This window comes from Ochotona princeps, chromosome 16, assembly GCF_030435755.1.
Source record: "Ochotona princeps isolate mOchPri1 chromosome 16, mOchPri1.hap1, whole genome shotgun sequence".
Taxonomy (NCBI): Eukaryota; Metazoa; Chordata; class Mammalia; order Lagomorpha; family Ochotonidae; genus Ochotona; species Ochotona princeps.
In genome coordinates, this window is record NC_080847.1 from 22,716,412 (window position 1) to 22,738,181 (window position 21,770).

Consider the following 21,770-nt stretch of genomic DNA (forward strand, 5'->3'; position numbering starts at 1 on the left):
GCGAACCAATGAATGGAAGACCTTCTATCTCTTCTCTCTTTGTAAAATTGGCCTTTCAAATGAAAACAATATTAGAAAAAAGAAGAAAACAACTCTAAGAGTCACAAAAAGACCCAGAACAGCCAAAGCGATCCTGAGGAGGTGGGCAAGGGAGTAGAGGGAGAAAAAGCAAGCAACCCGGAGACATCACAATGCCAGGCTTCAAAGTCAACTATAAAATACAAGCACACAGTAATTAAAATAGCCTGGTGCTGGCATAAAAATGGACATACAGATCAATGGAACAGCATAGGCAACCCAGAAATTAATCCAGGTAAATAGAGCTGATTTTTCACAAAAGTGCTCAGACCATACACTGGAGTAAAGATAATCTCTTCAACAAATGGTATCAGTAAAACCGAACACATGTATGCAGATTAATGAAATAAGATTCATTCTTTTTGCCTTATATAAAAGAAAATCAACTCAAGATGTAAATTTAAGACTGGAGACTAAGAAGCTGTTAGACTACATAGAGGGAAACAACTTCAAGACCTTGATGTAGGTGACAACTTCTTGGATAAGACCTCCAAAGCTACAATCAATCGGGTCAAGAGCATCCAATAGGATAGGAAAAAATGCTTGTTATCTATAGGACGGAGACTATCCAGAATATATCAGCAACTTAAAAAACTCAACAGCAAAAAGTCAACCAGTCCAGTTAAAAATGGCTAAAGGATATCAACAGACCATTCTCAAGAGAAATACGAAGACCCCAAAAAATTATGAAAAAAAAAAAAAAAAAAAAAACCCTCACTAGCCACCAGCGAAATGAAAATGAAAACCGCACAGATACCTCCTCCACTCAGTCAGAAGGGCTAAAATCAAGACAGAAAGAACAAACGCTGGGGAGGATGTGGAGAAAGGGAAACACACACTGCTGGTGGGATGTAAATTAGTGCAGTCACCATGGAAGATTGTGTGGAGATTTCTTCAAAGATTCAAAGCAGAAATGGCATTTAACTGAATAATCTTACTTTTGGGCATATACACAAAAGATATGAACACACTATCAAAGAGATAGCTGTACCACCAAATTTATAATAGTGTGGTTCATACAGCCAAAACAGAATCAATGGAGGTATCCATAAATGGATAAATGGCTAAAAAATGTGATATAATTCAGCTATAAAAATGAAATTCTATCATTTGTCTCAAAACGTATGTAAATGTAGGACATCATGTTGAATCAAATAAGTTGGACACAGAAAAACAAATACTACAAGTTTGCTCATGGGTTTTAGCTAAAATTAAAAGAAAAAAATCAAAAAACAAAAAGAAATGCCTGTGTGTATTAGTATTGCTGGAAATACATTTTTTGTCTACTTTTTTCAGACCCTGTCAAGCCAGTGCTTAAGAATATTAACATTACTATAGTTTCAATGATCTGTGATTAAAGTTTACTGTGAAATAGTCATCTTTCCATTTGACTAATATTTACAGTCCTTACCACTGTAATTAGATATTCCTGCTGAACTAGAATCTTTTTTTTTTCTGTTCAATTCTTTATTTGGTGGAGAATTAAACCTGACATACACACACACACACATATATACAGACATGTACATACACATATATACATTTATATGTTATCTATGACCTATATTCAATGCTAAAAATTAAAAAATAGAAAAATGAGAAATCACAAAAAATGCAAACTTTCCATTAGTCTCCTTAAAATGCCCTGCAGTCTTCCTTCCTTTCAATTTACAAAACGATTATTACAAAGTTCAAAACTCTAGATTTGGAATATCTTTTGCTAGATTTTTTGTTCTTAGTGAGCAATGTTTCCACAGAGAAAAGTACACCATATCAGTTCCCAAATCTCATCTGTTCCTCACGCTCAAATGCCACTTCCTCCAGAAAACCTTTCAGGTCCAGCACCTCTGTGACAGTTCTTTCCCTCTAGGGGCCCTAGCCTTCGACCTGGCCCAAATACCTTCTGCCTCTGCATCAGGAGGACTGGTGCACATGTTTACAAAATTTTTACCCTTTTGGCTATCTCTATCTGCTCCCTTGTAGGATGAGGAACACATTTACACCAGCTTCCTGAATATCTGGGCAATACCTGGCATGTTTGTGGGTTAAACAGTGAGTTAATGGACACTTTTTTGTTTATTTGTTTGTATTCTTTTTTTTTTTTTTTTACAACAACAGTTTCACTTGGTCCCCAAACTCAGAACACTGCCCAGCTTTGGGTAGGCCTTGCTGCCTCAGGACAATCCCAGCATTTCTGGGGCTGTGGCAGTGCCAGGCCCTGCAGGAACCGGAATGGGTCTTTTCCTGAAATGTTGCAGATCAGTTACAGCAAACAGAATGGCAGCCATCGAAGAAAACTGTCACTCTGGGCTCCTTTTTGACCACAGCTGCTACGTAGAAGCAGCTGCAGCTTCAATAAGGGCCGCTTTTGATTTTTTGATTTTTTTGATTTTTGAATTTTTTTGACTGCTCTAGGGCATCACCATCCTTTAACAGGCCAGGGCTATAAACTCTTCTACTACTTATTGAATCTTAATGATTGGTGGTGAATTAAGCCTATGAATATCAGTGGATTGAAATTATGTCTTCGCAAAACTGATGAACACAGGGTTAAGAGGAGACTGGGGGGTAGTTGTCTCCGTGGAACTATACCTCTGATATGTATGAAAGGTTTTTTACCTTAAAAAATTTTTAAAAAGACTTGTGTGCTACGCTAGCCAAGCTGAATCAAATGGAATCTTTCTCTTTCATTCCAAAGATTTATTTATTTTTGTTGGAATAGTGGATCTATAGAGAGAAGGAGAGACAGAGAGAAAGATCCTGCATCCACTGGTCCATTCCCAAGTAGCTCCAACAGCTGAGCGGAGCCAATCTGAAGCCAGGAGCCAGGAGCCACCTCCATGTCTCCCACGTGGGTAAAGGGTCCCAAGGCTTTGGGGCATCTTCCACTGCCTTTCCAGGTCACAAGCAGGGAGGAGAATGGGAAGTGAAGCAGCCGGTACATAAACAGGTGCCCACATGGGATCCTGGCATGTGCAAGGCAAGAATTCAGCCACCAGGACACTGTGCCAGGACCTCAAATGAAATCTTCTTTTTGTTTTTAAGACTTATTTATTTCTTTACTGGAAAGTCAGATGAACAAAGAGGAGGAGAGACAGAGAGGAAGATCTTCCATTCACTGATTCACTCCCCAAGTGGCTGCAATGGCTAGAGCTGAGCCAATCCTCTTTCAGTCAGGAGCCAGGAACCTTTTCAAGGTCTTCCACACCGATGCAGGTTCTCAAGGCTTCAGGCCGTCCTTGATTGCTTTCCCAGGCCACAGACAGGGAGCTGGATGGAAAGCAGGGCTGCCAGGATTAGAACTGGTGCCCATATGGCATCCTGGTGTGTGCAAGGCGAGGACTTTAGCTGTTAGGTTACCATACTGGGCCCTCAAATTGAATCGTAAGGCTGGAATTTCAAGGCAAATTCATGCAGAGAGTTTACTGGATATGTACGGTAAAAGTGGTTCTCTCACTCGATAGCTACTAGCAGATAAGTGATTCCAATGATCAGCTTGGCTGTAACAGCCTACAGGAGTCTATATTTCTCAAGACCAATAGTGGTCAATGGAGCATAAACAAACCAATGGGGTGGCTTGTCTATAAAATACAGGAATATTGTTTGGGCTCTTTCTTGGTTCTGCTGTCCAAGATCCCAGTGTAGGCTGATCCTAAAGGTACTACTTTACTCAGTGGAGAGCATTTTAATAAAACAATACTTGGAAAACCAGTCCTAGAGAAAACAAGTGCCATCAGTGCCATCTGTGCCCTGATTATTTTCAATATGGTTCACTTCCGAGCTCTTCAGGGAAAGATTGACGGCCCTGTCCCTTTTCTAGACAGTGTGGGTGCTTACCCACTGACTGTCCACCAGGGTTTGGGCAATTTCTGGGCAAGGAAGAAAGCCTCTCCTAAGCTGGTGCTTGAGTAACTAGAGGAAGCCAAAGAATTTGAGGGAAGGCAAGTCTCGCAGGGTTGAACGACCTTGGAGAATCACAGTCTGACAGAGTGGAGGAAGCCACTGGCCTGAAGTTAGCCTTCCTCAAACAGTGGCCCAGCGGAATTGCGTCGTGCTACCACATGGCACAACTCAAGCAACATGGCATCCAATATCTTACTCAGACTAAGGACAGTCAGAGATGGAGCTCATTATGAGAGCTTTTCATTAGCTGAGGTAACCAGGGTTAGTGCTGGGTTGGATGGAGTTTCAGTCAACAGCAAGATGCTCCGTGGTGTTGCAAGTATGCAGGGCCTGATAATAAACAGCATTAGGCTCCTGCACAAAAACACAGCGCTAGGCACTCTGATATCTTGCCAAAAGACACAGCTTGAAAGAGGAAACCGAAGCCCAGGTGTACTGCTGTGCTTTGACCAGGGTCTCACAGAACGATGGCTAGCCATGCAAACAATGTCTCTCAGTCTGATTTCTGTTTCATTCATACCCATTTAAGCAGATTATGTCTGCACAAGAATAGGACCCTTTCCTTTGCCTATAGCATAACACAGCCCGGAGTCAGACTTTAATTTTGTCTATGCTGTGCACTAGTTATTTTACCACAGACAGAACTCTTAACTGTCTCATTTCCCTATATACCAAAAGCAAATAGAATTATGTGGGCAACTCTGCCTCCGTTTCCTAATACAAAATAGGGATAGTCATATAACAGGGTCTACCACATCGGGTGACAAGTTTAAATAGGCAAACTGCCCAGCACTGTACCTGGCACTCAATAAATATCAAACAGCCTTATTAATGTATAATTCACATATCCTAAAACTCAATATTTAAAGTATAAAATTCACAGAACTGGGTTCTAGGCTCCCATTTTGCCTGGGCCAGCCTAAGGTTGTAGTAGGCACTCAGAGAGCGAAACAGCACATGAAAGTTTTTAAAAAGTTTAAAAAAATATGCTTAAAAATATGCAATTAAACAGTTTTTTAAAACTACATTCAGTCAGAAAAGTTCTTCAGAAAGTTCATTAAAACTTAACTGAAGGGCCCGGCGGCGTGGTCTAGCGGCTAAAGTCCTCGCCTTGAACGCCCCGGGATCCCATATGGGCGCCGGTTCTAATCCCGGCAGCTCCACTTCCCATCCAGCTCCCTGCCTGTGGCCTGGGAAAGCAGTTGAGGACGGCCCAATGCATTGGGACACTGCACCCGCGTGGGAGACCCGGAAGAGGTTCCAGGTTCCCGGCATCAGATCGGCGCGCATCGGCCCGTTGCGGCTCACTTGGGGAGTGAAACATCGGACGGAAGAGCTTCCTCTCTGTCTCTCCTCTGTATATATCTGGCTGTAATAAAATGAATAAATCTTTAAAAAAAAAAAAAACTTAACTGAAAGGTAAGTTTATTTTGATAAAAAATGTTTTGAAATCCATGTATTCTCTCTTCACATGCATTTCCATGAATATTTTTGGAGACCTCTGTATGCATGAATTTCAAATATTTTTCTCCAAAATGAACTTATACATTAGTTTCATGCTTCCACAAACCTTTTACAGCACTTCCAGATGTGCAGCCATCACCAAAGTCACTTGCGGATCTTCTCAAAAAGGGAGATATTTCACCTACTGATTTACTCTTCAATAACCAGGTCTATGCTAGGCCAAAGCCAGGAGACAGAAAGTCAATTTTGGTCTCCCACGTGGGTGACAGGAACCCAAGTATTTGAATCATCACCTGCTGCCTCCCAGAGTACATACTGGCAGGAAGCTGGTGCTGGAAGCTGACTCAAGCCCAGGCTCTCCAAAAAGAATGCAGGTACCTCAAGCAGCATCTGAACCACTGAGCCCAACAGTCAGCCCCATTTTGAGTTGATTTTGATGAAAGGTTTGAGCTAAGGGCACAACTTCACTCCTGGTTCAGAACAATTGCAGAAAAGACCACTGTTTTCTCAACAAATGGTCCTGGCATTCTCATTAAGAATCAATTGACTGGGGTCCAGTGTGATAGCAATTAAAGTCCTCACCTTGAATGCACCAGGATCCCATATGGGTGCCAGTTCTAATCCCAGCAGCTCCACTTCCCATCCAGCTCCCTGCTTGTGGCCTGGGAATGCAGTTGAGGATGGCCCAAAGCTTTGGAACTCTGCACCTGTGTGGGAGACCAGGAAGAAGATCCTGGCTCCTGATTGGCTCAGCTCCAGCTGTTGGGGCTGCTTGGGGAGTGAACCATCATACAAAAGATCTTCTCTGTCTCTCCTCCTCTCTGTATATCTGCCTTTCCAATTAAAAAAAAAAAAAAAAAAGAAAGAAAAAGAATCAATTGACCAAGCCCAGCACTGCAGCCTAGCAGCTAAAGTCCTCGCCTTGCATGTGCCGGAATCCCATACAAGCTCCGGTACTAATCCCAGCAGCCCCGCTTCCCATCCAGCTCCTTGCTTGTGGCCTGGGAAAGTAGGCAAGGACAGACCAAAGTCTTGGGACTCTGTACCCACGTGGGAGACCAGGAAGAGGCTCCTGGCTCCTGGCTTTGGTCAGTGCAGCTCTAGATATTGCGGTTGCTTGGGGAGGTTATCACTGGACGGAAGATCTTCCTCTCTGTCTCTCCTCCTCTCTGCATATCTAACTTTGCAATAATAATTTTAAAAAGATAATTTTAGGGAGGTGCTGAAAAATCATTACCCTCTGGAGTTGTGAAGGCAATGATGTTCATTATCCGCCTCTTACACCTTTGACACTGGAGACAAAGAACCAGAAGAGGTACCAAATTACAGTTTGCTGTACTGAGTTTGGTTCTGCAAAGGCAGCAAAATGACTTCCATTACCAGACAGAGATACCAGGGAATGACACCTATACCAGTCTTCCCCTGGCCACTCTTGAACTCTGCACTCACTGAGGACACATCCCTGAGGCTGCTGTAGTGGCTTTTAATACTTGAGGAAGAGGTCCCATCTCCACTGTAAAATTACACTGGGAGCTAGCTGGGACCTTGCTTTGCATTTCTCGAAAGCTGTAAGAGGCCTCCTGCTTCTGCTTCATTTTCCAGGCCACCTACCCATTCATCTCGTGTGGCCACAGGAGGCAAGTACAAGTTGCTCTTCGGATCAAAAGCTTCACCTAAGAGGCTTTTGTGAAGACAGGAAGATACAATAATCCCTGGCACTGCCACAGTCTTTGCTCAGTTGTCCAACCTAGGAGATGCCGTGTACTATCTGCTCCTACCTTTAGATAGTAAATGGCAGACTTATTCATCCACCTTGGAAAAGGCTGGTGATAACGAACAATGCCTACAAGGATCCAGCTGCTGGATTACATGCAATGATTGCTGCATTTGGAAATCTGCTCTAGATACAGGAAATTGTTAACAGTTTCCTCCAGAATAATTAGCATTCAAGAACTCATCTTTAAAATGATTCTTCATTAAATGCTGAAGAAAGTGATACCTCAGCACCACTGCGTATCTGTTTCAAAATGGAGAGATATCCTTATCTGGTGGTGTCCTACTGGTTCCTGTGGGTTTAGCAGCTGGGAACAGGGACTGTCCAGGAAGTTCCTAGAACCACCTTTGTTCCTGGATGCTTTTCCCCCAAAATGCAGGAAGTCTAGGACCGGAACAAATGTGCTGACCTGTTTTGTTTTTTTTTTTTTAATTAAAGCACTTTATTATCAAAGTTCTAGAAAAACACAAATTTTTTTTCTCTGTTGTGACAGCCCACTTAGTGCTTCTGAGTGGCACTAAGGCAATTTCCCACCATTTCCATGGTGTCGAAGCTGGCTGCACATTTTACAGAGCCGACCTCCACCTCAGCAATGCATTAGCTGATAGGCTGGGCAGACTGATAATTACAGCTCAAAGCAGGCAGGGTCTCAGGCAGTATCTGGGGACAGGCCAGGATGTGAGTCTGTGATGCAGTGGTAAAGTGTGTTCTCTATTCTCTGCTCTAATGGCAGGGGAGAGAGAGAGAAACACAACGAGGAAAAAAGAACCTTTCATGAGATCCACCCAGATGTCTTCAGGGCATACTAAGTGGCATGCATTTGTATTTGCCGATGTGGGAAATGTTTAGAGCATATTCCAAGTATAAGGTGGGGCCACAACATTAAGAGTTCAGTTTGATACTAGTTTTTCTTTAAAATCATATAAACATGATACAGTAGAAAAAGGTCTGAAAATACATGAAAACTAACCATCATTTTCTTTGATTAATGGGAACGTAGGTTGTATTTCTTTTTTAAAATATTTATTTTTATTAGAAAGGCAGATTTACAGACAGAAGGAGAGGCAGAAAAAAAGCTCTTTCATCTGCTTGTTCACTACCCAACTGGTCACAATGGTTAGACTTGAGCTGATTTGAAGCCAGGAGCTTCTTCCAGGTCTCCCACATGGATGCAGGATCCCAAAACTTTGGAGGCATCTTCCACTGCTTCCCAGACAACAAGCAGGGAGCTGGAAGGGAAGTGGAGCAACCGGGACATGAACCAGTGCCTATGTGGGATCCTGACGGACACAAGGCTAAGGATTTAACCACTGAGCCATTGTGCTGGGACCCACTGTTTATTTTCTTCCATGAAAAATCTTTGTATCCTAATTATCTAATGAATAAGCATTCATTGTATTAAAAAAAAACACCCTAAAAACATGTGTTTGGGAATGGTATACCCTGCTAATTGGTCTGAGTCTATTGATGTGTTCCTTATACTCCAGAGTGGAAACATCAGGAGTGGAAGCTCCTTCAGCTTCTTTACCAAATGAGTCTGTTCAACAACTAGTATGGCTATACCGTGTTACACGAAAGAAGGTTCACAGACTGTGGTCATATGCTTGTCCCCCTGCTCTATTCAGTCCAGAAGTATTAAATGTGGCTGAGCCTCTGTGGAAAAGGTTAGAATGCAATCAAGATATCTGTGTACTCACAGCCTTCCTGGAGGAATGCACTTTTCTAGATTTAGAGACACAAGAAGGAGCCTTGCTCATATCCCAGGCTCTGCTGGTACCTCACAGGCAGTCACAGAAGTGGGGGGAGCCTGCCCCTGTTAGTCCTTTAGAATGAATGTGGCCCAATTTCCAGAGGAGCCAATGTTTCTGCTGAAAAGAAGGGGTCCTACAAAAGGGTCTGTGGTATCTGTGATGGGATTCATGCAGGGCACTCATTGTCACATGGGCCTCAACCCATATATTAATTTTGCCTTTACTTCTTCACGATGCAGTAAAATGTATAGAACAAAGTTTTTGGCCCCAAAGCTTTGAGTTCAGTGGGGAAAGAAGGTTTCTGGTGGCCAATTTTGGATTTCACAAACAAGACTGTACAAATGATACTTCAGCTACCTAGACACTAACTTGGCTTTTTTATCCAATGCCAGCTGCCCCTGCAATGTGCAGCTGCTAAACAAACAAAAAAAAAATTCACATTTTAATTCAGATGATTTTGTGCTTCATAATGTGTCCATTTTTTTTCTCCACAGCCAGAGTGTTTGTTATTTCTTTACAATTTCAGAAGTTATGAAATGATTCATGGTTTTTGTTGGAGCTGAAGTCAACCAAAACCATTCATAATTGTGAACAATCTCTGTTATTGTTAGAGGGAAAACGCCAAGGCATCTGTGCTTCCCAAAAACACATGGGGGGAGAATTCCAGTTTGGAAATGGAACGGCTGTGTTTTTACCCCTAGAGTTAAATTTAAACAGACTGATTTCCAGGGAGATAGCTGTGTTCTGCTCATTGAGTGGTGAGGTGGCTAACAAAATGTACATTCTCTCCTATTTCCTCAGATGCAAGATATCTACGTACTAACACACTCTATATATTCTACACTAATAATTGCCCGTTTCATGCCTGTATTCCCTGCAAGAGGGTGGGGACCAAGAAAATGAAATAAGAGCACCGCTGTCTTATTCATCCCAGTGTGCAGCTCATTTATTGCACATGTAGGTACTTATTACATCTCTCTTGCGTGACCACATAAACCCCATAACACCTGCCATCCCTCTTCAGTCCTTTGATTCTTCTAATTCCTGGTGCCATATTAATTTAATTTGACTGATAAAATCTACAACTATAAGATATATTGCTTTAAATGCAAAAAGTAAGATTATGATGAAAAATAGAGTGCTTACTGTAATGCCAAGGAATATGTTAGGTGTTTTAGGTACAGTACTCCACTTAGCTTTCACAACAATGTTATGAATTAGCTCCTGCTATTATTCCTATATTGTAGACAAGATAACTTAGGCACAGATAAATTCAGAGCTCTTATCCAAACTCATATACAAATACCGAAATGCACAAACCCACATAGCCCAGCAACACTGCCATCAGTTAAGGTACTTCTGGAATGCCTTTTTCATATTACACTTTGATTCTGAAAATTGTTAATGGTGGTAACACTTCTCTATTGGTGGGTCTGACTTTGTAGAATGATCAAATGTCCTTCAAACTATGACCAATGTGTTTGGGAATAACACTGCTGATATGAAACTACTGTCACAAGGCCAGTATTCTGTGGTAAGCTACAGACCAGCATGGAAAGGTCACTCCAGATGTTCAGTGAAACAGAGCACTGGACTGGGAGTTAGGTTTGTCTGCAAGGTGACCAGTGACTGGGTGCTCTTTTTTTCAACACATCTTATTTTGCAAATCCTACTTTGAAAGTCACCCTTTAAATTTGATTCTTCAGTTTAATCTACATACAAAATTGCCCAAGCTCCTCATTTCTTTCCCCTAAAGTAGACCGGTGTGGATTTGCCAAGAAAAGTCAACCCGTTCACCAGCTTCCAGAAAGATCTGAAAAGCAATGATGGAAGAACACTGTTTCTTTTTTACTTAAAAGATAAAACCATATATGACAGCCTGAACTCAGGAGGAAACAGGGGCTGACAAAGAACTCCTCTGGTACTGATGCTTAGCTTCCCCATGTCCAAGAGTCTCAGGTGAACACAGCAGAGCTTTGGCTCCTTTGTGGTAGTTTCAAATGATAAAGATTCAGGTCATATATACAAAATGTCCTATTTTGCCAACTTTCTCTACTCCATTTCCTTTCTGATTCTAAACAGAGCCATGAGAAATACACATCTCAAACAAGTAAGATAAATGTCTTATCTTCTGGCATGTTTCTTCTTTTTTTTTTTTTAAAGATTTATTCATTTTATTACAGCCAGATATACACAGAGGAGGAGAGACAGAGAGGACGATCCTCCGTCCGATGATTCACTCCCCAAGTGAGCCGCAACGGGCCGGTGTGCGCCAATCCGATGCCGGGAACCTGGAACCTCTTCCGGGTCTCCCACACAGCTGCAGGGTCCCAATGCATTGGGCCGTCCTCGACTGCCCTCCCAGGCCACAAGCAGGGAGCTGGATGGGAAGTGGAGCTGCAGGGACCAGAACCGGCGCCCACATGGGATCCCGGGGCCTTCAAGGCGAGGACTTTAGCTGCTAGGCCATGCCACCGGGCCCGTTTCTTTTCTTTTTATTTCTTTTTTATTGAAAAGTCAGATTTACAGAGAGAGGAGAGACAAAGATCTTCCATCTGCTTGTTCACTCCCCAAGTGGCTGCAATGGCCAGAGCCCAGCCAATCCGAAACCAGGACACAAGAGCCTCTTCTGGGGTCTCCCATTCAGGAGCAGGGTTTCAAGGCTTTGAGGCCATCCTCAACTGCTTTCCCAGGCCACAAGCAGGGAGGTGGAAAGGAAGTGGAACAGCTGGGACATGACCTGGAGATGGGATCCCGGTGCATGCAGGGCAAGGACTTTTTAGTCACTAGGCGACCACACCAGGCTCCCCTGTCATGTTTCTTAATCCAGCAGGCAAGTGGCCTGGTTACTCTCTTAGTCCCAGGGGTACAATGGCAGAGGCTACAGTCTCTTCCACCCATTGATTCACTCCCCAAATGGCTGCAATGGCCAAAGCTGAGCCATCAGCAGCAAAGAGCCAGAAGCTTCTTCTGGGTCTCCCTGTGCAGGGTCCCAAGGCTTTGGGCCATCTTGAACTGCTTTCCCAGTGCCATAAGCAGAGTTGGACAGGAAGTCGAGCAGCTGGGACATGAACTGGTGCTCATGTGGGATCCCCATGTGTGCAAGGCAAGGATTTAAGCCTTGAGCCATTGCACCAGGCCCTAGAGTTCAGTTTTAGGCTAGTGTGATCACTGAGTATTCTGAGGAGAGTTGGCCAGGAAACTGCCAGGAGCCAAAGGGAAATGATGGATGGGCAGAGGCTGAGGAGTGGTGGCCAGTTAGTCTTCAGTTACTTTCAGTTCTTCTAACTCCACCTATCTCCTCGTCTCTGTATATATCAGCTTCCTCATCTGTAAATACCCTGGGTTCTAATCCTGTATTGAGTTTCTGGATGATCTCAGTGGAATACACCACCTGCAGTCAGAGGGAAATCCTAAAGTCCTTCTGTGGGCACCAAATGCTAGAAGAAATAACTTCTCTCAATCTTTAGTTCCCCAGGGAACATGAACTTTATACCCTTCTTCCTCTTGCAATTATGAATTATCGCTAAGCATTTCTATCTGGTCAGAGGATATGACACAGGTGTTTTGGGGCAAAATACTGAAACAGTTGGAGGAGCTGTCATGTGAGACAGGAATACATTTTCACAGGAAACTGGCGGTTAAACGTTAACTAGCTAGGCACAATGTACCTGCAGATGGCCATGCACTGTCTACCACCAAGTGAAATAAGCTCTCTGATCCAGACAGATGACCAACAAGAGACAGACAAACTGGTTTCCTCAACCTTTTTTGGCTGGAATGTATCCTCTTAGCAGTCTTTGAGTTGGAAAGGGCTTCCTGCATGCCAAGGGTAGTCACTGGAAGAAGGGTACAAAGAGAAAGGAATAGCGGGCAGGTCTCATTCTAAAGCACATTCTCTCATGAATTCCCATACTTTTATAGAAGATTTCCTGATACCAGTAATAAGCTACACAGGGACTGGGGAAAACATCCAGAGACTGAGAAGCTGGGTCAGCTTTGAAGCAGTTCATAGATTCCGCCACGTTTTCAAGGAGATATCCCCAAACAGCTACTGGGTATGCATGGGAGAGCTTGATGAGCTGCAGGCCTCACTGAATCACGGCCAAACTCCCCTTCCAGCTACATTTCCTGAAAGAGTATTCAGCTCCAAGCCTGGAATATTTTTGTTAGCCTCCTCCCCAGAAATCAGTCTGAAATATACTTAACCATCAACCATGAGCGTCCCCAGGCTAAGGACAGAATGGACCACAGGGCCAGCTCCACAAGCATGGCTGGCTGCACACATTCTAACTCAGGTCTTTGCCACTCCCTAGACTAGCTGCTATTGGATTATCCAGCTATAAGTGGTGAGACAGGCAGACCTTCCTTGGGAAGCAGGATTTGACCCCCCAAGACCTCCCCAGATCAGGAGGCTAGACCCCTAGGGCTATTCACAATCCTTCAACATACCAGATTCTTACTAACCTGTGGCTCCTTTAGGAACATAAGCAATGTAGGTGTGAGTTTTAAGTGAATCCACTGTTACAGAAAGGGGCAGACAACCTCACAGTATAGGGGGGCTTAGGATACTGAAGGCAAAGAAAAGCTGGGAGCAAATCAATGTCACACTTCCCGGCAGAGCTGGATAAGCCCAGAACTGGTTTGCTTATTTTGGTTCAATGCCTTGGTTATGTTTCCTCACGAGAGGGTAAAGTCAACATCAGCAGGGTAAAGGTTTGCATGCCATTCTGGGGTGCCAGCCCACAGAAAAGGGAGAGCACAGCCTTTGGGGGAGATGAAGACCACAATGACCTAGGGGTTCTTGGTCCCTCCAGGACAGCTAAGACTATTTCTCCTTTAGAAACAACCTCATATGCAGATTCTTTCATGTGAGACGCCACAAATAAATGCTGCTCATGCCGGCTGCTGTTGGCTGAGGTGGACACAAGATTTGTATGTGTTAACCAGGAATAGAAAATATACACGCCGTGGAATCATAGGGCCTGGGATGTTCAGATGGTATTGTCATCTTCCAGAAAATTGCCTCATGCTCCATTCTGGAATTTCACACTGTAACCACATGCTCCTTGGCACCAGCTTCTCCTTTAGACACACAGAGGACAGAGCAGAGAAAGCAAAAGTCTTTGGAAACAGCTTACTTTGAACTGGTGCTTACTGTTGGAAGTTGACTCTTCTATGCCTTGTTCTCTATACAGAGACACTCCTCCCATTCACATACCATTTGTTTTGTCACTCCCTCATACATTCAACCAAACATTCCTAAGCATCACTCTATGCTGATCACTTTTCTAGATACTGGAAGCAAGGTTAGAATAAACAATAGTGCTTCGTCTATAGACCTCTCATTTTGTATGACCACAACAGTAACTGGAAAGTGCGCATAAGTACTGGCTTAGCACTGGACATCATTCTAAACACTAAACACAGATATCATGTAATCCCCAAAACCACCACAGGCAGGTACTGTGAGCAACCCTATTTTATAGGTGAGAAGACCTAGCAGATTAAAGAATGTTTTCTGATGATGGCAGGATTCAAATCTGCTCAGGGCAAAGATACAGCCTCGCAAGCTATGTGAGCAGCACTGATGTGATTTCCTAATGGTGAATTCTTTTTGGCCTCCCTTGAAAGCTGTTTGTGTAGAGAATGTGTTTTGCTGTACCTATGGAATGGAAAGTGCCTGTGGGAATCACAAGGACACAAAGGGGGGAGATGTCTTCACGGATTCTGTATTTCCTTCTGTCCTTTTGGTTACAAGAAATAAAAGGCTGGGTGGAGGGCAGCTCATCTCCAACCCTTCTAAAGAGGCCTGTAGGTCATATTGTGTTTCAATATATTTTACTATTAAAGACAAGCCAGAGTTATACAAAATAGGAAGTAAAAGCAGGGATCCCTCCATGCCCCCCAGCCCTGGCTGGTGTGCGGTGGGAGGAAGACTATCTCTGATGAATGCCAGTGAAAACACAGTGCTGAGATTAAACAAGTGAGGGAAACTCTTAATCACATATAAAGAGAAGCTGGAGTTTTTCTTAATCACACTTCTCAGAGCCTTTACTGTGCTACAGTCCACTATTGTCTCTTCAACAACCTCCAGAATACACTACGCAAGATTGTTTCCACTTACCTGATCTTACAGCATTTTGGGGACAAGGTATGAAATACATGTTAGAAGGTCGCAAAACCAGAATTCCAAGGACTATGAACCTGGGAACTACATGACCCTTTACAGTCATTCTCTCTAGTTAGAAACACTGTTTTCCTTTCTGGGCACATTGCTGAAGATACATAAACTTTCCCAACAAAGATGTCAACACTAGGAGGCTTCAGAAGGTCAGTCATATTAGAACAATCACGAAGAAGACCTTGCTTAGCTAGAAGGTGGGATCTTTTTTTTTTGCTTTGTTTTATTTTACTTTGTAGTCTTCTCTTTCTTTTTTTAAGTAATAAAGGCTATAGAAGAGAGAGAACATTAGAAGTTCAGCAACCAAAAAGGAAAATTTAACAAGCAGCTCTCTACCAGTATCTTGCTGTGTGTTCCTAAGTAGGTTCTTCGCTCTCTTTCAGCATCAGTTCTCTCTTGTCCATCTGCAGTCAGTGGGAATGGACCAGAAGGTTGGGGGAGGGAGCTTCCAACTCCCACACTCTCTTTCTCTCTCTGATATGCCAACCAGCTTGGAAAGTATAGGCGGGTAGCTATGGGGACAACATTGCAACTGCGACACACCTTCTAGTGGGACCAGGCTTACCAAGGACCTTGTCCTGCTGGACATGGAGCATGCTGAGCCTCAAAGCAGCAGAGGATCCTTGCAAAATACAGGTTGGATCACCAGAGAACTGAACATCTTTGACTCATAGAGGAGCCACGAAGCAGTTCTATACTCAAACATAGTGTGCATGCCTATTTGATTAAGTGGTTCAGAAAGGAGTGCTGACTTTCTTGACTCAGAGATTTTCTAGATTTCCCTAAAATCCCATCACCTATCCAATCCTTGCTCACAGAGAACGTGCCAGTTATTTTTCCAGGTAATAGGATACAAATAGACTTAGCTCTGAGGGAATGAATACTCTAGAAAAGGAAAACAGAAAATGAACCAGAAAATACACTAGAGGAAGAGCTAAATAGAGAGGAATTACACAGAATATGTGGACAATAGGTGTTACTTTAGACTCTTTTGAACAGTGCATGGTGGAAAAGGCCCCTCTGAAGAGATATGGGCAGAGATCTGAGTGAAGAAATCCCTTTCTGTGGGTAAGAATGAGTCTGTGGGCCCGGCAGCGTGGCCTAGCGGCTAAAGTCCTCACCCTGAACGCACCGGGATCCCATGTGGGTGCCGGTTCTAATCCCAGCAGCTCCACTTCCCATCCAGCTCCCTGCTTGTGGCCTGGGAAAGCAGTCGAGGACGACCCAAAGCTTTGGGACCCTGCACCTGCGTGGGAGACCTGGAAGAGGTTTCTGGTTCCCAGCTTCGGATTGGTGCGCACCGTCCCGTTGCGGCTCACTTGGGGAGTGAATCATCGGATGGAAGATCTTCCTCTCTGTCTCTCCTTCTCTCTGTATATCTGACTTTGTAATAAATTGAATAAATCTTAAAAAAAAAAAAAAGAATGAGTCTGTTCTGAGCCTACCTTTAAATGGCTTTCAAAGATTCCCACTCAGATTGCAGAACTGTCAGCTAGGGCCTGCCCTGACCCCAGAGAGGGCTGGGGATAGGTCTGAACATATGCCAACCAGGTCTTTCACAAAGGGAATAAGCCACACTGCCATGGACATGGTGTTGTGCTGGTTTTTGATTTGTACATCTTTGCTCGTTTAGGTCTTGATGTATGTATGAGATGCCTGCATGACCAGCTGATTAAGCAGATAACAAAAAATAAATGAAGTATAACCTAAGAAAGCCACAGCTGTTTCCTGACACAGTCATCTAGAGCATTCAATGCATAACCCAGGGCAGTGAAGTTGCAGACTAGCAGATTACAATGTGGTAGGATCTCTCTTTCTGTCTCTAGGCCTCAGCCTTCAACTGGGAAAGGTAAGGGCTCACAGTTGACCCTGACATGCAGGGACTGTTTTGAGGAAAAGACAAACCAGGACACAAACAATACAGAAACTATCTATCTAAGAGTCAATGCAGGAGCCCAGCATGGTAGCCTACTGGCTAAAGTCCTCACCTTGTACATGCTGGGATCCCAAATGGTCACCGGTTCTAATCCTGGCAGCCCTGCTTCCCATCCAGCTCCCTGCCTGTGGCCTGGGAAAGCAGTTGAGGATGGCCCAAAGCTTTGAGACCCTGCACCTGCGTGGGAGAAGCTACTGGCCCTTGGCTCCTAGCTAAAGAAAAACTGGCTCAGCTCCAGCTGCTGTGGCCACTTGGGGAGTGAATCATCGGACGGAAGATCTTCCTCTCTTTCCTCCTCTCTGTATATCTGCCTTTCCAATACAAATAAATATAAATCTTAAAAAAAAGAGAGTCAATGGAAATTATAGAGTGTTTATCCCTACTTTAGAGAGTTTGCTTGAAGACTCAGTCACTGAGGAATTAACCTGAAAAGAGGCCCTCAGCCATCTGACGCCAGAATCTTACGGGCTGAGTCCCAGCGGTTCATTTCATGCACCACACAGGACCGTAAAGGTTGTTCCCAGAGCTTTGGGGATATTTCATGTTCTTTGGGGCCCGCTCTCTCTGCCCACTCTGATTGAAGTTGAGGGCAGTACTGTTCTGTGACATCTGCCTGAGAGGTAACCCCTTATCAGAGGACTTGTCAGTACACTGTTTGCTGAAGGCCCCAGTCATCCAGGTGCGGTCATTACCCAGAAACAACAGATGGTCAGGGCTTGGAAGTGAACACTTTGTCTCCTTTTAGGAAGCTGTGTTTGCACAGGAATAAGGGGCACAAGATCCCACTGCAGAGCACGGGTCAACCCTTGAGCCAGTCTCCACTAGCCTCTGCATATTGTCTAGATGGGTGATGGGCACACAATGTTCACATGAGGAAGAATCTGTCCCTGAGGGAAAAGTGGGGGTAGTGGTTTATTCAAAGTGGGTTTTTTTTTTTTTTTTAATATTATGTATGGGGTTGGTGCAATGGCTAATCCTTTGCCTGCAAGTGCTGGCATCCCAGATGGGTGCCAGTTTGTGTCTCAGCTGCTCCACTTCCAATCCAGCTCTGCTGATGGCCTGAGAAAGCAGTGGGGGATGGCTCAAACCCTTGGGACCCTGTCCCTACATGGTAGACCTGTAGGAGGCTCCTAGCTCCTGGCTCAGATCAGCTCAGCTTTAGCCATTGTAGCCAGCTGAGGAGTGGACTACTGCATGGAAGATCTGTCTTTGTAAATCTATCTTTCCAATAAAAATAAATATATCTTTAAAAATTATGCAATGTAAGTGGTTGACTAATCAAAAGAATCATTTTTTATAATATGAGAGGGCTATACCAGTAGGTTTCTAGTTTGCATAGGATCAGTTTTCAGACCTATAAATATTTATGCTGACCCAGAGGAAATGTACTAGTGAGGTAAGGAGTTATATCCATAGCATACCACAAATTTGTTAGCAGATTTGTGACTTGGAACAAGTTCTCCACTTCTGCTGAGCTCTCCTACTATACTGGAATCTAGATCAGCAGGCTCAAGGTGGGGGAGGCAGTGGTACTGGGCAGCCGGGGATACACTACCATAATACATAGGGGAAGAAATAAAAATTGTAAGAATTTACTCTAATATCACTTTGATGTTTTTCTGTCTTAGTTTAATATGCTTAGTCTAATATATATATGTGTATATACGTATGTATGGGAGCATAAGTTTAAACAGCTTTTACTGAAGAGGTACATGAAGGGAAACATCTGTCTCTACCTAGCCCAGTGCACTCTAGGCCTGGGGAAACCTTCCTTGCTGGCTACACTTGGAACACATGAACTGTCCAGACGGAGGCAGGCTGGCCTCCCTCCCTGGCTCTGGACAGTACCAGCAGCCCTGGAGCAGTGTCCAGGCCACCTGGTCATGCCAGCTCTGGGTGAGACATTCCTGTCAATTCTGCTAAACCATTTCAGGCAACTAAGTCCAGCACTGCCCAGGCAGAGATGGAGGCCTCTTGGTGCAAGGGAGCCAGGCAGATCTACCACAGTGGGCTATGTGCTCATCTCCGATTCCCTTACAGTAGCCTTTCACCCAGCTCCACCTTGCCAGGTGACGCTTATGCGCACCATAAATTGATCATATCACCAGAAAGAAGACCAAAAAGCTGTAGAAAGAGAAGAGCAATGCCTCAAGCTACATCATAGCAACACAATCCAACCAGGGAAAGAAGTGGGAGTGTTTCAGTACTGACTGGGGCAGAAAGACCACAGATCTTACCTCTGATATACAGGGATGCCTCTGGCAACTGGTGCTGGTCAGGAAGGGAGCAGAAGCAGACTCAGGCCTGGAGGCAATGGTAGGAGCCATGTACCATTTCCGTAGGTGAAAGCATCAAGCCAAGAACCAGTCTGAAGAGGCTACAAAGTCTGCAGAGCAAGTACCAGTGCAATGTCTCCCCTGGCCAAGCAAGTAACGTTTGCAATGTAGGTAGGAAGTCAGACAGCAAAGAAAGAAGACTGGGAGTGGCTGCTGGACAATAGGTTTTTCTCCAGTTACCTTCCTTCCTTCCCCCTTTCTTTCTCCCCTTTCTTTCCTTCCTTCTTTCCTTCCTCCTTTCCCCTTCCTTCCCAATGTTACACAAGACAATAAAACAAAAAGAAACAAACAAAAACTGTCTGTTGCCTCCCTCCATGTCCGAAAAAAGATAGGGAGAAAAAAAAAAGCCTACACAAAGATTATGTTCTCTGAGCAACTGTTTTATAGGTTCTTTTTCCTAAATATTCATTCCTAAAATATCCACTTGGAAAAATCTCCAAAATGTACTGCAGAGTTGAGGATATGAGACTTTGAACGGGAGTGGGCGATATGTGCAATGCTCATGCTCAAGGTGGGCATAAAACCCAGTTTCAAGCACTGCTCTGTCACTTACAGGCCATCTAACTTTCATCACATCCCTTAGCTCCTTTCATCCTCATTTATTGTTCTGTAAGTGGAGAAGAAACCATTAAACTCAGTTACTGGAAGGATTAGCATTTATATGAGAGAATATGCACATGCCTAGAACTCAGGAATAGGTCTCTACTATGCAACCTAAAATGAACATGGCTGGAACAGAACCATTTTCTCTTACCACTTTCCTATTCTCTTTCTCCCACCTCTAGTCTTCTCTACTTCAATGGATGACATCAATGATACTCAGACCAAAGACCCTAGAATACCCTTAAATCCTTCCATTACCCTCCACAACCTGTCCCCAGTGATGTGCTGGGGCTGGCTCATGACAGCCAATGGTGAGCATGTTCACTGGTCAGATTGGTACCTTAAAATCAGCCATGGTGGGAATACGGTACTACAGAAGCTACCAACAAGAACTTCCCACTGTCATAATCATGACTAGGTCCTGCTGACTTTAACCTCCACAAGTGGCCTGATTCCAACCACTCCTCAGAGTCCACCGCCATAAACCTGGTCCCAGTTACCACCATATCTCACCCAGCTAAAAGACATCATGATTTTATTTCTTATCTCCCTACTTTCTCTCTTGCCCTTCCAGTGCTCTTCTTATACTCAGCAACCTGAGTGAATTTTCAAAGTGTAGATAAGGTCATTTCTATCTCCTAATTCATGCCTTCCAATAGCTGCTCATACACTGAGCAAAAGTTCTTAAAGGCCCTTCCCATGAATCAGTGTTTTAGCCTTCCAGGCTCCAGACCATTACAAGCTCACTACCCTGTATTCTTGTTCCTCCCACTAGAAAAGTTCTTTGCCCAGATATTTCTTCATGTGGCTGCTCCTTTCTCCTCAATGGACTCTGGTTTCAGATCACCTGACCATCTTAGTCTGATCAGCTCCTCAGCTACTCATCACCACATTCCCCCCCCCTTTTTTTTATCTTCATGGTATTCAGTGCGTGCAACGACCCCATTTATTCATTTATCCCACTTATTCGGTGTGTGCAATGATCCCGATTTAAATGATCCCAATTTAGTTCTTTAAGTATTTATTTGTCTTCATAAAAGTGGAATCAAAGTTTTTTGAGGGGGTACCTAGGAACACAGGACACACGATCAATAAGTAGTGACTGTTCTACTATCATTATTATACTATCATTAGAAGGCAGAAGATGATTTCAACCCCATCAGACAGGTACGCATATCTGGATGTTGACTGGTCAACTGAACTAAGCTCAGACCTAACTGACTAGAGCCTAAGTAATTCCTGTTAACACTCTCTGGGTGACCAGAGAGAGTCACATTTCCCAACATTCACTTCCTCATCTGTGAAACTGAGCAAATCATATTTGCCTCTGGGGATTAGCATAATCAAAGTATGCAGTGCATAAAAGTGCCAAACTCTGGGGCTGGTACTCAGTAGGAACACATACTACTTCCCCTTTTAGATATCACCTTTACATTCCAGTCCTCCAAGAACTGCCCTGTACCCCAGCATCATGACAGTTGGCATTTCTTGCCAAGAGCTGGCTCAGATTTTACTCAATCTTTTACAAGCAAACAGATACAACAACAAAGCCCTAGTTCCAATGAGACAGCATAAATGCCACATCCTGTTCTACAGAGACATAATGGCTTTTCCTGTGGTTGCCTTGTGTCAGGGGTGGCCTGGCACAGCTTCAGGGCCCAGAGAACTGAGCACCACCCTTGGCCTGCCTTAGCTGGCTCCCATGGAGATGGGGACACTACCAGCTGCCCAGAAAGATCTC

The 21,770-nt window shown here is 43.9% G+C and overlaps 1 protein-coding gene and 1 non-coding gene across 2 annotated transcripts in view; both read right to left on the reverse strand.

The window, feature by feature from the left end:
- GNAO1 (G protein subunit alpha o1) overlaps window positions 1–21,770 on the reverse strand; it is a 149,620-nt gene that overhangs the window by 95,304 nt on the left and 32,546 nt on the right. The gene's annotated exons all lie outside the window — the stretch shown is intronic.
- On the reverse strand, window positions 2,311–2,445 carry LOC118757762 (small nucleolar RNA SNORA16B/SNORA16A family). Its single transcript, XR_004995365.2, has one exon. It is a non-coding gene; the product is annotated as a small nucleolar RNA SNORA16B/SNORA16A family (small nucleolar RNA).